Genomic DNA, 12,435 nt, shown 5'->3' on the forward strand with positions numbered 1-12,435 from the left:
TCCACACTTAAAAGGATTAGAATAATCCCTAGATTTAGGTGATCTTTTTAATTTGAAAGAAAAAAGTGAATTGTGCTTAAAAACAACTTAAAAGTGTCTATGAACTAACTATCAGGTGTGTGGATACTGATTTCCTGCATGTGTTCCACTCAGCAAAGGCTGGAACGCATATGTAAGGAGACAAAAAAAAAAAAAAAAAAAGTTTAAATCCTATACTTCATTTATATATTGCTAATGCAAAAAAGCAAGTGTTTGTGTTCAATATGCCTATTACCGCTAATCTTTATATCTCCATAGTAAATATCTAAGATTGGTAAAAATAATTTAAATCCTATATCTTATTTATAATTTGCTAGAAAAAAAGTGTCAAAAACCAAATTGTTCGTGTTCAAAATATATTTTACCACTAATCTAGGTGGAGCACTAGATAAACTATTCTTTTTTGCAACAAATTGTACCATATGTATATATACATATACACATAAAATAAGTATTCGAATGCAGAGTCCAAGGCTGGTACATTTATCCACATATTCTAACATGCTTTTAAAGACACAGTGATCGTATACTCCGTAATAAAACTTTTTTTTTCTTCTTTATATTGCATTTATTTCCACATCATAGTGTTATTTTACATACATAGTTTTCAAAATAGCCCCATGTAAAATTTAAAAAAAAAAAAAAAAAAAAAAGAATGAGAGGGAGAAACAAAAGGGAGGGAATATAATCTGGATCTTAGTTGGAAAGAAGAATCTATAAAATGATGGGAAACTATAGATCTCATAGGAAAGATACTATATCAATGTTCTCATTAAGTCCCCCTGGTACCAACGTGTTTAAATTATAGATCCAATACGTTTCCCTTTTTGATAGAAGAAGGTCCCTATCTCCTCCTCTATCTCCTAGCCATACGCACTCAAGGATTGTAAATGAAAATCCTTTTAAGTTCGAATTATGACATTCCAAGAAATGCCTCGGCAGGTTATGACTTGTTACGTTATTTTTAATGCTACGCATATGTTCTTGGATTCTAAGTTTTACTAACCGCTTCGTCTTGCCAATGTAGGACAAATTGCATGGACAAGTAATTCTATAAATGACATACTGTGAGTTACAGTTAACCAACTCTTTCAGTTTGTATTCCAAGCCATTATCCAATAGCCACACAAACGGTTTCTTTTCCATGTGTTTGCAGCAAATGCAATGTCCACATGGAAAACAACCTCCCTTTTTCTTCAGTGAAAGAAATGTATCTGGTCCAGATGTGGATACTTTAGTAGATTTAAGTTTGCTTGGGGCCAGAATGCTTTTCAAATTCTTTGCCCTTCTGAAAATAACTAGAGGTTTTGGAGGGAGAGAGGGTCCCAACACTGGATCCTTTAACATGATATTCCAATGTTTCTCCAATGTTTTTTTCACCATCCAATTTTCTTTGTTATATTGAGTAATGAATGGTCGACATTGAAAGTGTTTTTCTACTTTCTTTCTAGTATTATTCGATAGGAGACTCGGTCTATCTTGTTTCAATGCTCTATCAATCGCCTCCTCTATTTTTAAAGCATTGTAACCTCTTGACAGGAAGCGTTCTTTTAGAATCTCCGTTTGAACCAGAAAGTCGTTGACATTACTACAATTTTTCCGAAGCCTCAGGAATTGTGCATAGGGGACATTCTCAATCCAATATCGATGGTGACAACTTGTAGATGGTATAAAACTATTAGTGTCCACATCTTTGAAAAAGGTTGAGGTCTTAATATTTTCATTTACTGTACTTTCCAATTTAATGTCTAAGTAATCAATTGTAATCGTGTCTGTTCTGTGAGTAAATTTCAGATTGAATTGGTTTTGATGGATAGCTTCTATAAAAGAGGCTATACTTTGTGAGTCACCATTCCATACAAAAATCAAATCGTCAATATAGCGCCTATAGAATCTAATATTTTCTGTAAAGAAAGGGGAACCATAGACAAAAGTGTTCTCCCACTCCCCCATCAGCAGGTTCGCATACGATGGGGCAAATTTTGTCCCCATTGCAGTCCCCTGCTGTTGGAGGTAGTGGGCATCTCCAAACTGGAAATAATTGTGTCGCAGAATATATTCAATACTGTGTAGGATAAACTCAGTTTCTCCCACAGTTTTTTCCAAATCAATTTCCAAGGTTTTCTTGACTGCAAGGACCCCCTTATCGTGCGGAATTGACGAATAGAGGGCTTGGACATCGATTGTAAGCCAAGTGTCCCCTTCTCTCCATATATAGTTTGCCAATTCCTGTAGTAAACTAGTAGAGTCTTTCAAAAAAGATGGCAACCTTTTTACATAGTGTTGTAGTTTGAGGTCTATATAGTGTGACAAATTTGAGGTCAAAGAGTTGATCCCCGAAATTATGGGCCTCCCTGGGGGACATTCACGATTTTTATGCACCTTTGGAAGGTGATAAAAAATTGGTACTGTTGGATGTTTTACAAACAGATAATCATATTCCGTTTGGCAGATTACATTTTTTTTCCTAGCATCAAAGAGTAACATATAAAGTTCTTCCTGAAAATGTGCAGTGGGATCTGAACTTAATTTAAGGTAGGTTGATTCGTCATCCAGAATTCTACCCGCCTCAGCTAGGTATGAATCTCTTTCCTGGATGACTACACCTCCTCCCTTATCTGCACTGCGGATAACTAAGTTATCATCTTTCTTTAGAAGGGAGAGTGCTTTCTTTTCTTGAGGTTTCAAATTAGAAGTAAACTTGTCTGGTTTTACCTTTAATTTTCTAAATTCATCCTTAACTGAATCAAAAAAGATTTCCAAATGGCTACCCCTTGATTCAACTGGGTAGAATTTAGATGGAAGGGCCACTACAGGTTTCTGTTCAGTAATTCTAGACATAGCAGGGGTTGGATTTTTAAAAAAATGCCTTTGCACTGTTAGATTTCTTATATATTTATTCAAGTCAATATAAAGATCAAATTTATTGACATGTGCGTCTGGAGCGAATTTTAGGCCTTTACCTAAAACCGTTGTTTGAGCACTCGATAATTGTCTCTTGGAGAGGTTGAAGAGTCCAACCTCTGATTCTCCACAAGATGAAAAAGTGGCCTTCTTCTCTTGTTGTTTGGTGAGTTTTCTCCCCCTCTCTTTCCTCTCCTATAAAAAGACCTCTTTTTCGTCCCTGTTGTAGATCTTTCCGTGGACCCTCGTCTAAAAAACGTTGTCGAAAGACATTTGGGGACTGAGATCTCCCAACATCATGTCTTTTCCTATAAGACGGATATCTATCTCTCCAATGGTTTTGGTAAGAGGTAGTTCCATCTCTTTTTCTTCCATAATGGGGAGAATAATTAGAGGACCGTCTCCTTCTATTTTGCCAATTATCCCTTTTATAATTCTCTGTATATATAGGAGCATGTCTATATTGATCACGTCTGCTCCTACGTTCAGGCTCTTCATTACCTCGTTTTGAAAATTGATTGACGAATTTGGAATCCGTATTAGACCAACTAAATATTTTATTGTTTACATAATCATTTTTATCCCTAGAAATTTTTTTTTGTTTTCTATAGATAATTTCATCCTCAACTGCGTCTAGTTTCTCCTGTAGGTCAGTTACATCTTTTTTAAACTCCTCACTGTTTTCAAATTTAGTAAGAGTAGTTTCTAATTGGTTAAGTTCAACTTCAAGTTTATTTAACTCCTTCTTCTTTTCAGTTGCTAATAGAGTCATGAGTTTTATGGAACAGTCCTCCAAAATGGAGTTCCAGTTTTTCATAAAACCCTCATCAAGGTTACCAAAGGTTGGTGTTTTAATCATTCTTAGCCCCCTAGGGACTCGACCCACTTCTATGTATTTTTCTAGCGTTATCACATCGTACCAATTCTTAAGTTCTTTGATCGCTAGTTTCTCTATCAGATTTAATTGTGGATAATAATCTTCCGCATCCTCCTCCATATCTCCATCCACATATTCCTCTGAAAAAATATTTCTACATTTTTGAGGTCTTTTAGACCTATCCCTAAAAATAGGCATTATTTGGCAGCAGGAAAAGACAACTAACAGAAAAGATACACAAATACAAAAAAATGTCTTCCACCCCGCGCTCAACCCACCAGCAGCAATATGGAGAAAGTCCCTGTTAGTGAACTTTCAAAGAATAACATAAACAAAAACAATAACCAATTGCGCTTGGTATAACTTTAAAACACTCAGATTTTAGTATTTCCAGTAGCTGTTCTTCCACGGTGTGGATTCTTAAAACTGGTATCACCTGCAAGTATACCCTCACACCAGAGAACACACCCGAACAAAAAGACGGCCAGAATGGCCTAAATTAGATATGATACCAATTTGTTTTTATTAAAAAACATATAGAATTCCATATAGAATTGGGGCTATTTTGAAAACTATGTATGTAAAATAACACTATGATGTGAAAATAAATGCAATATAAAGAAAAAAAAAAAAAAAGTTTTATTACGGAGTATACGATCACTGTGTCTTTAAAAGCATGTTAGAATATGTGGATAAATGTACCAGCCTTGGACTCTGCATTCGAATACTTATTTTATGTGTATATGTATATATACATATGGTACAATTTGTTGCAAAAAAGAATAGTTTATCTAGTGCTCCACCTAGATTAGTGGTAAAATATATTTTGAACACGAACAATTTGGTTTTTGACACTTTTTTTCTAGCAAATTATAAATAAGATATAGGATTTAAATTCTTTTTACCAATCTTAGATATTTACTATGGAGATATAAAGATTAGCGGTAATAGGCATATTGAACACAAACACTTGCTTTTTTGCATTAGCAATATATAAATGAAGTATAGGATTTAAACTTTTTTTTTTTTTTTTTGTCTCCTTACATATGCGTTCCAGCCTTTGCTGAGTGGAACACATGCAGGAAATCAGTATCCACACACCTGATAGTTAGTTCATAGACACTTTTAAGTTGTTTTTAAGCACAATTCACTTTTTTCTTTCAAATTAAAAAGATCACCTAAATCTAGGGATTATTCTAATCCTTTTAAGTGTGGAATTATGTTTAGAATAGGAGCAGTATCCAGGAAAAACTAATAATTAGAGCCACTAATTACAGGAAGTGAGACTTGCACTGAGATGAATAAATAGCAGTCTCAGTGCTGTGCCAGTTCATTTTGGATGTGGCTGTTACTTGTGTCTCTTTCCTGGTGGCTGCAGTAAGTATTTGGAATGCATTGTACTGGACTGTATTTGTCTAATATGTAAGACTTGTATGTTTAAATTGTAATCACTGATATTGTGATCTAAGTGAGCACCTGATCTTTTGTATTATCATGTATTCAAATTCTGAATGGAATGAATATTAAATAGATATTATGAAAACGAGTTAGATATGATGCAACTATGTGGTATTGAAAGAAACACAATTGTAATGAGATTGGATACCATTATTAGTATTATATATGAAATTAGCTCTATGCTATAGAAATCAACACTGAGTGGTGCAGTTATTCACTATATGTAAATTTATTGAACACACCGTTTATTATTCACTTTTTGGAGTTTGTGATATAATTGCACTTTAAAGTATATGTAGCTGAAATGTTGTTAAATATTCTTTAGGGTTCAAATTTAACAGACCCTGCATAAAAACTGAAAAGAGTCTGCAACCAGGTTAATTAACTAGCTGAATACCCTTAAAGGCGTATGCGTTTATGCTTGGTATGTATAAAATTATATGATAAGACACCACACCTGATAGCACCCAGTAAAAATATGTCCGAATATTAAAATTATGGTCTTCTAACCAATTAATAATATCCATAGGTTTTACCATCCTACAACCATTCTGGGTGAATTATCCATCTCTATTAAAAGTTGGTCCTATATATATGGGCTATGGATGTTTTATATCCATGAAGGCCTTTGTTCCTTCCTTTTTTTGGTATGTATATATTTCCTTCTCCATTTTCTCCTCCATTTTCCTTCCCTATGTGTATATGCATATATGTGTGTATATAAAAATTATCCTAGAAATTTTAAAGGACCATCCAATCACCCGTTTTATGTTTTAGTGATACCATACAGAAACCCCTGATGAAGTCGTTCTGACGAAACGCGTTGGGTCGAATCCGTTACGGTCTCTTATCTAGTTCATTAATACACCCTACAGAATATACACCTATAAGGGTGAGGGTGTTCTTTAAAGGCTTGAACAGAAAACCTATTGACTGTATCTGGATGTTTTTCGTTTAAGAATGTTTATATGAATGTATGGAACCTTTTATCTGTAAAAAAAATGTTCATATGAATTTATGGAATTCTATATGTTTTTTAATAAAAACAAATTGGTATCATATCTAATTTAGGCCATTCTGGCCGTCTTTTTGTTCGGGTGTGTTCTCTGATGTGAGGGTATACTTGCAGGTGATACCAGTTATAAGAATCCACACCGTGGAAGAACAGCTACTGGAAATACTAAAATCTGAGTGTTTTAAAGTTATACCAAGCGCAATTGGTTATTGTTTTTGTTTATGTTATTCTTTGAAAGTTCACTAACAGGGACTTTCTCCATATTGCTGCTGGTGGGTTGAGCGCGGGGTGGAAGACATTTTTTTGTATTTGTGTATCTTTTCTGTTAGTTGTCTTTTCCTGCTGCCAAATAATGCCTATTTTTAGGGATAGGTCTAAAAGACCTCAAAAATGTAGAAATATTTTTTCAGAGGAATATGTGGAAGGAGATATGGAGGAGGATGCGGAAGATTATTATCCACAATTAAATCTGATAGAGAAACTAGCGATCAAAGAACTTAAGAATTGGTACGATGTGATAACGCTAGAAAAATATATAGAAGTGGGTCGAGTCCCTAGGGGGCTAAGAATGATTAAAACACCAACCTTTGGTAACCTTGATGAGGGTTTTATGAAAAACTGGAACTCCATTTTGGAGGACTGTTCCATAAAACTCATGACTCTATTAGCAACTGAAAAGAAGAAGGAGTTAAATAAACTTGAAGTTGAACTTAACCAATTAGAAACTACTCTTACTAAATTTGAAAACAGTGAGGAGTTTAAAAAAGATGTAACTGACCTACAGGAGAAACTAGACGCAGTTGAGGATGAAATTATCTATAGAAAACAAAAAAAAATTTCTAGGGATAAAAATGATTATGTAAACAATAAAATATTTAGTTGGTCTAATACAGATTCCAAATTCGTCAATCAATTTTCAAAACGAGGTAATGAAGAGCCTGAACGTAGGAGCAGACGTGATCAATATAGACATGCTCCTATATATACAGAGAATTATAAAAGGGATAATTGGCAAAATAGAAGGAGACGGTCCTCTAATTATTCTCCCCATTATGGAAGAAAAAGAGATGGAACTACCTCTTACCAAAACCATTGGAGAGATAGATATCCGTCTTATAGGAAAAGACATGATGTTGGGAGATCTCAGTCCCCAAATGTCTTTCGACAACGTTTTTTAGACGAGGGTCCACGGAAAGATCTACAACAGGGACGAAAAAGAGGTCTTTTTATAGGAGAGGAAAGAGAGGGGGGAGAAAACTCACCAAACAACAAGAGAAGAAGGCCACTTTTTCATCTTGTGGAGAATCAGAGGTTGGACTCTTCAACCTCTCCAAGAGACAATTATCGAGTGCTCAAACAACGGTTTTAGGTAAAGGCCTAAAATTCGCTCCAGACGCACATGTCAATAAATTTGATCTTTATATTGACTTGAATAAATATATAAGAAATCTAACAGTGCAAAGGCATTTTTTAAAAAATCCAACCCCTGCTATGTCTAGAATTACTGAACAGAAACCTGTAGTGGCCCTTCCATCTAAATTCTACCCAGTTGAATCAAGGGGTAGCCATTTGGAAATCTTTTTTGATTCAGTTAAGGATGAATTTAGAAAATTAAAGGTAAAACCAGACAAGTTTACTTCTAATTTGAAACCTCAAGAAAAGAAAGCACTCTCCCTTCTAAAGAAAGATGATAACTTAGTTATCCGCAGTGCAGATAAGGGAGGAGGTGTAGTCATCCAGGAAAGAGATTCATACCTAGCTGAGGCGGGTAGAATTCTGGATGACGAATCAACCTACCTTAAATTAAGTTCAGATCCCACTGCACATTTTCAGGAAGAACTTTATATGTTACTCTTTGATGCTAGGAAAAAAAATGTAATCTGCCAAACGGAATATGATTATCTGTTTGTAAAACATCCAACAGTACCAATTTTTTACACCTTCCAAAGGTGCATAAAAATCGTGAATGTCCCCCAGGGAGGCCCATAATTTCGGGGATCAACTCTTTGACCTCAAATTTGTCACACTATATAGACCTCAAACTACAACACTATGTAAAAAGGTTGCCATCTTTTTTGAAAGACTCTACTAGTTTACTACAGGAATTGGCAAACTATATATGGAGAGAAGGGGACACTTGGCTTACAATCGATGTCCAAGCCCTCTATTCGTCAATTCCGCACGATAAGGGGGTCCTTGCAGTCAAGAAAACCTTGGAAATTGATTTGGAAAAAACTGTGGGAGAAACTGAGTTTATCCTACACAGTATTGAATATATTCTGCGACACAATTATTTCCAGTTTGGAGATGCCCACTACCTCCAACAGCAGGGGACTGCAATGGGGACAAAATTTGCCCCATCATATGCGAACCTGCTGATGGGGGAGTGGGAGAACACTTTTGTCTATGGTTCCCCTTTCTTTACAGAAAATATTAGATTCTATAGGCGCTATATTGACGATTTGATTTTTGTATGGAATGGTGACTCACAAAGTATAGCCTCTTTTATAGAAGCTATCCATCAAAACCAATTCAATCTGAAATTTACTCACAGAACAGACACGATTACAATTGATTACTTAGACATTAAATTGGAAAGTACAGTAAATGAAAATATTAAGACCTCAACCTTTTTCAAAGATGTGGACACTAATAGTTTTATACCATCTACAAGTTGTCACCATCGAAATTGGATTGAGAATGTCCCCTATGCACAATTCCTGAGGCTTCGGAAAAATTGTAGTAATGTCAACGACTTTCTGGTTCAAACGGAGATTCTAAAAGAACGCTTCCTGTCAAGAGGTTACAATGCTTTAAAAATAGAGGAGGCGATTGATAGAGCATTGAAACAAGATAGACCGAGTCTCCTATCGAATAATACTAGAAAGAAAGTAGAAAAACACTTTCAATGTCGACCATTCATTACTCAATATAACAAAGAAAATTGGATGGTGAAAAAAACATTGGAGAAACATTGGAATATCATGTTAAAGGATCCAGTGTTGGGACCCTCTCTCCCTCCAAATCCTCTAGTTATTTTCAGAAGGGCAAAGAATTTGAAAAGCATTCTGGCCCCAAGCAAACTTAAATCTACTAAAGTATCCACATCTGGACCAGATACACTTCTTTCACTGAAGAAAAAGGGAGGTTGTTTTCCATGTGGACATTGCATTTGCTGCAAACACATGGAAAAGAAACCGTTTGTGTGGCTATTGGATAATGGCTTGGAATACAAACTGAAAGAGTTGGTTAACTGTAACTCACAGTATGTCATTTATAGAATTACTTGTCCATGCAATTTGTCCTACATTGGCAAGACGAAGCGGTTAGTAAAACTTAGAATCCAAGAACATATGCGTAGCATTAAAAATAAGGTAACAAGTCATAACCTGCCGAGGCATTTCTTGGAATGTCATAATTCGAATTTAAAAGGATTTTCATTTACAATCCTTGAGTGCGTACGGCTAGGAGATAGAGGAGGAGATAGGGACCTTCTTCTATCAAAAAGGGAAACGTATTGGATCTATAATTTAAACACGTTGGTACCAGGGGGACTTAATGAGAACATTGATATAGTATCTTTCCTATGAGATCTATAGTTTCCCATCATTTTATAGATTCTTCTTTCCAACTAAGATCCAGAGTATATTCCCTCCCTTTTGTTTCTCCCTCTCATTCTTTTTTTTTTTTTTTTTTCTTCAAATTTTACATGGGGCTATTTTGAAAACTATGTATGTAAAATAACACTATGATGTGAAAATAAATGCAATATAAAGAAAAAAAAAAAAAGTTTTATTACGGAGTATACGATCACTGTGTCTTTAAAAGCATGTTAGAATATGTGGATAAATGTACCAGCCTTGGACTCTGCATTCGAATACTTATTTTATGTGTATATGTATATATACATATGGTACAATTTGTTGCAAAAAAGAATAGTTTATCTAGTGCTCCACCTAGATTAGTGGTAAAATATATTTTGAACACGAACAATTTGGTTTTTGACACTTTTTTTTCTAGCAAATTATAAATAAGATATAGGATTTAAATTCTTTTTACCAATCTTAGATATTTACTATGGAGATATAAAGATTAGCGGTAATAGGCATATTGAACACAAACACTTGCTTTTTTGCATTAGCAATATATAAATGAAGTATAGGATTTAAACTTTTTTTTTTTTTTTTGTCTCCTTACATATGCGTTCCAGCCTTTGCTGAGTGGAACACATGCAGGAAATCAGTATCCACACACCTGATAGTTAGTTCATAGACACTTTTAAGTTGTTTTTAAGCACAATTCACTTTTTTCTTTCAAATTAAAAAGATCACCTAAATCTAGGGATTATTCTAATCCTTTTAAGTGTGGAATTATGTTTAGAATAGGAGCAGTATCCAGGAAAAACTAATAATTAGAGCCACTAATTACAGGAAGTGAGACTTGCACTGAGATGAATAAATAGCAGTCTCAGTGCTGTGCCAGTTCATTTTGGATGTGGCTGTTACTTGTGTCTCTTTCCTGGTGGCTGCAGTAAGTATTTGGAATGCATTGTACTGGACTGTATTTGTCTAAGACTTGTATGTTTAAATTGTAATCACTGATATTGTGATCTAAGTGAGCACCTGATCTTTTGTATTATCATGTATTCAAATTATGAATGGAATGAATATTAAATAGATATTATGAAAACGAGTTAGATATGATGCAACTATGTGGTATTGAAAGAAACACAATTGTAATGAGATTGGATACCATTATTAGTATTATATATGAAATTAGCTCTATGCTATAGAAATCAACACTGAGTGGTGCAGTTATTCACTATATGTAAATTTATTGAACACACCGTTTATTATTCACTTTTTGGAGTTTGTGATATAATTGCACTTTAAAGTATATGTAGCTGAAATGTTGTTAAATATTCTTTAGGGTTCAAATTTAACAGACCCTGCATAAAAACTGAAAAGAGTCTGCAACCAGGTTCATTAACTAGCTGAATACCCTTAAAGGCGTATGCGTTTATGCTTGGTATGTATAAAATTATATGATCAGACACCACACCTGATAGCACCCAGTAAAAATATGTCCGAATATTAAAATTATGGTCTTCTAACCAATTAATAATATCCATAGGTTTTACCATCCTACAACCATTCTGGGTGAATTATCCATCTCTATTAAAAGTTGGTCCTATATATATGGGCTATGGATGTTTTATATCCATGAAGGCCTTTGTTCCTTCCTTTTTTTGGTATGTATATATTTCCTTCTCCATTTTCTCCTCCATTTTCCTTCCCTATGTGTATATGCATATATGTGTGTATATAAAAATTATCCTAGAAATTTTAAAGGACCATCCAATCACCCGTTTTATGTTTTAGTGATACCATACAGAAACCCCTGATGAAGTCGTTCTGACGAAACGCGTTGGGTCGAATCCGTTACGGTCTCTTATCTAGTTCATTAATACACCCTACAGAATATACACCTATAAGGGTGAGGGTGTTCTTTAAAGGCTTGAACAGAAAACCTATTGACTGTATCTGGATGTTTTTCTTTTAAGAATGTTTATATGAATGTATGGAACCTTTTATCTGTAAAAAAAATGTTCATATGAATTTATGGAATTCTATATGTTTTTTAATAAAAACAAATTGGTATCATATCTAATTTAGGCCATTCTGGCCGTCTTTTTGTTCGGGTGTGTTCTCTGGTGTGAGGGTATACTTGCAGGTGATGCCAGTTATAAGAATCCACACCGTGGAAGAACAGCTACTGGAAATACTAAAATCTGAGTGTTTTAAAGTTATACCAAGCGCAATTGGTTATTGTTTTTGTTTAACTCATTTATATATGTACAACCTTGAAAATCAGAAACTCCCGTGCAAAGAACGGGTAGAACAGCTAGTAAATAATAAAGGGGAGATGTATCAAACCTTCGAGAGAGACAATGTTGAGATGTTGCCCATAGCAACCTAACAGTTACTAACTGTCACTTTATAACCTGTGCTAGATAAATGACAGCTGATTCATTGCTATGGGAAACTTCTCCACTTTATCTCTCTTGAATGTTTGATATCTTTACCCCAAGGTATAATTATTAAAGTTATTTTGTGGGAAATCCCCTGCAAAATCTAAGAAT

At 34.6% G+C, this 12,435-nt stretch overlaps 1 long non-coding RNA gene across 1 annotated transcript; it reads left to right on the top strand.

Annotated features, from left to right (window-relative positions):
- The first annotated feature begins 4,895 nt into the window (after positions 1 to 4,895).
- On the top strand, positions 4,896 to 11,944 carry LOC134956705 (uncharacterized). The gene is made up of 6 exons (XR_010186110.1): positions 4,896 to 5,197; positions 5,604 to 5,702; positions 5,808 to 5,925; positions 11,223 to 11,321; positions 11,427 to 11,544; positions 11,675 to 11,944. It is a non-coding gene; the product is annotated as an uncharacterized LOC134956705 (long non-coding RNA).
- Positions 11,945 to 12,435: the final 491 nt, after the last annotated feature.

Source organism: Pseudophryne corroboree, chromosome 9 (genome assembly GCF_028390025.1).
Source record: "Pseudophryne corroboree isolate aPseCor3 chromosome 9, aPseCor3.hap2, whole genome shotgun sequence".
NCBI lineage: Eukaryota > Metazoa > Chordata > Amphibia > Anura > Myobatrachidae > Pseudophryne > Pseudophryne corroboree.